The sequence below is a fragment of the Balaenoptera ricei genome, chromosome 9 (assembly GCF_028023285.1).
Source record: "Balaenoptera ricei isolate mBalRic1 chromosome 9, mBalRic1.hap2, whole genome shotgun sequence".
NCBI classification, from domain to species: domain Eukaryota; kingdom Metazoa; phylum Chordata; class Mammalia; order Artiodactyla; family Balaenopteridae; genus Balaenoptera; species Balaenoptera ricei.
In genome coordinates this window covers 89,755,066-89,758,185 of record NC_082647.1, presented here as the reverse complement: position 1 = coordinate 89,758,185, position 3,120 = coordinate 89,755,066, and the positions used below count along the sequence as shown (strand labels likewise).

The window sequence follows — 3,120 nt, the reverse complement described above, 5'->3', positions numbered from 1 at the left end:
TGATAATTTATTGGCAGATTTATTTGGTTAATGTTAAAAATTAGTGTGGAACTTTAGGCGTATGGCATTCAAGGCAATTCCTTATGTTTGGTGGGAAGAATTAGAGTGTTAGACTAAAAAAAAAAGACTTAACTGAATAAATTATAGCATACATCATTAGAATTATTTTACTTTTTTATTCATCCATTTATAGATTTTTTAAGAAATTCCTAAAACAGCTTAAAAAAGCAGTATTTGTGTTTAACAAAACATAAATACACTTGATATCAAAACTTCTTTCAACTATTTAAATTATTTAATCTGATTCTGTGCTTTCTTATTTGTGAAATGGAATTTTACTGCATACTTCATAGTTTATGGAGATTTTTAATTGAATTTTGAGCAATTTTGAACCTGGTTCAATGTAAGTGTTCAATAAATAAATAGTTTCAATAAAAGCTATAATAATGTGATGTTCAATATCCAGCAAGATTGTACATATTAGGAGTAAGTAAACAGTTAAAAGAATGGCAACATTGTGTATGGAAAAATTTAGTTGAACTTAAGCCAGATGATTGAAGAGAGTATTTATGATTAAGCAAAATTAGTATTATATATATATGGCCTTTTTAAGAATAACTGCGTAAGTAGACAAGTAGAAACCATTAAGAAAAACACTAATTGTTTTAACTACATAAAAATTAACATTGGTTGTCTGTGTGCAAAAAAATTACAAACAGTATAAAATCAAAACAATTAACTAGAAAAATCATTTGCTTAATTTATTGTAAACAATAAATTTCTGTTTCTGAAAACGCTCACAAAGCAAAACCAAAAAAATGACAAATATTCCAGGTTAAAATTGAGTGAAAGGACCCGCCCCTCCGCCACCTCCCGACTGGCATGGTGCGGCGGCCACCTGCAGACATGGGGGAGAAGCTGGAGCTGAGGCTCAAGTCGCCCGTGGGGGCTGAGCCCGGTGTCTACCCGTGGCCGCTGCCGGTCTACGGCAGACCCCATGATGCTGCTCACGAAATCATCGCGACCATCCGGCTCAAAGATTTGGAAAGAGATAGTTTAACAGAAAAGGAATGCGTGTAGGAGAAATGGAATCTCTTGCCTGAATTTCTGCAGACAGAAGTAAAGAATCAGTTATGTGACTTGGAAACCAAATTACATAAAGAAGAATTATCAGAGGAGGGCTACTGGGCTAAAGTCAAATCCCGTTTAAATAAAGATTTGTCCTTGAGAACGGAGCTCATGCTTTCAGTCGGGAAGTGAATGGATGTCTAGAAAATGGGAGCCAGACAAGTGGTGAGGAGTGCAGAGTGGAAATAGCAGAGAAAAACTAGTCCCCCAGACCTGTTTCCAAACTTTGCATGCCCAGGAGAAGCAAGTCCAATGGAGAAACAGAATCAGCTGAAGTCTCATGTAGCCCCAGGATTACAAGGCAAACTACCAGGCAGACCACCATCACATCTCATTTCACAAGGGGCCCTGCCAAACGGAAACCTGAGGAAGACCCTGAAAAAGCAAAATCAGATGATTCTGTCGATGAAGATGAAAAAAGACCAGGAGGAAAAGAGATGTAGAGTTGCATCCAGAGAGCGAGTTGCTGGACCACTCCCTGCAGAAGAACCGGGAAGAGTAAGACCAGGAACACACGTGGAAGAAGAAGAAAGAGATGATCAAGTAAAGCCTGGTCACCTCCAGGAAGAAAAGAGACTCAGAAGTCAAACCGAAGGACTAACACCTAAACAGAAATCTAAGGAGAAGCCAGACAGAGATGCGAGGCCCGGAGGAGCTCAGGCTGAAATGAATGAAGGAGAAGACGAAGATGAAAAGAGACACAGAAGTGAACCCAAAGATCTAGCTAGCAAACAGACACCAGAAGGAAAAGAACCTGAAAGAGTAAAACCACAGGTTTCTGATGAGAAAGATGAGGATGAAAAGATAAACAGATCCCAGATATATTACTGAAATATCTACAGAAGTGCTTCTAATAGGAGAGGAGTCTCTTCCTAAACATCACCACTGGGCTTCCCTGGTGACGCAGTGGTTAAGAATCCGCCTGCCAGGCCATTTCGCGGACGACGGGTGTGCGAGAGCATCTGCGGGTGCCACGCGGGAGGGGACCGGGAAGACCCAGCCAAGGGTGTGTGGATCTGAGCCTCCGCGTTTCTAACCCGAAATCTCGAAATGCATCGTGATTCCTGTCCATTGGAGTGTAAAGTTTATGTAGGTAATCTTGGAAACAGTGGTAACAAGACTGAATTGGAACGAGCTGTAGGCTATTGTGGACCACTCTGAAGTGTGTGGGTTGCTAAAAACCCTCCCGGCTTCACTCTTGTTGAATGTGAAGATCCCCGAGATGCAGCCGATGCTGTCCGAGAACTAGATGGGAGAACACTATGTGGCTGCCGAGTAAGAGTGGACCTGTCGAATGGGGAAAAGAGAAGTCGAAATCGTGGCCGCCTCCTTGGGGTCGTCACCCGCGAGATGATTATCGGAGGAGGAGTCCTCCACCTCGCCACAGATCTCCAAGACAGAGAAGCTTCTTCCGCAGCCAGGGCAGGTCCCTTTCTAGAGATAGGAGAAGAGAGAGATCACTGTCCCTGGAAAGAAATCACAAGCCGTCCCGATCTTTCTCTTGGTCTCCTAGCCGATCTAGGTCAAATGAAAGGGAACAGAAGACCACTTTGCAAGAGGAGTGGTGTACAGGAAATAACTTTATTTGACAGGTGTATGTACAGAAAATTCAAGTTTTGTTTGAGACTTCATAAGCTTGGTGCATTTTTAAAATGTTTTAGCTGTTCACATTTGTTTGTCTCTTGGAACAGTGACAGATAAAGGTGTAATTCTCTGTGGTTTGAAATGGATCACGTGAGGCATGTAATATGAAGAATTGTTACTTTACAATGTTCCCTTAAGCAAAATTGAATTTGCTTTGAATTTTTAGTCTTGCCTAGACTGATAATAAAACTCTTAACTCCTGACCAGCTAAAAAAAAAAAAAAAAAAAAATTGAGTGAAAGACACTAATAAACATTCCAAAAAAAGAACAGCAATGTCAATAAATACTTGAAAAGATATAATAAAAATACGAGTTAAAGTAAAATATTTTATTTGTATTATATTGGCA

General features: G+C 40.3%; 2 pseudogenes; both read left to right on the top strand.

The window, feature by feature from the left end:
• The first annotated feature begins 882 nt into the window (after positions 1-882).
• LOC132371301 (DNA (cytosine-5)-methyltransferase 1-like) lies at positions 883-1,959 on the top strand (annotated as a pseudogene).
• A 219-nt stretch (positions 1,960-2,178) lies between these two features.
• On the top strand, positions 2,179-2,818 carry LOC132371579 (serine/arginine-rich splicing factor 3-like; annotated as a pseudogene).
• The last annotated feature ends 302 nt before the right edge of the window (positions 2,819-3,120 follow it).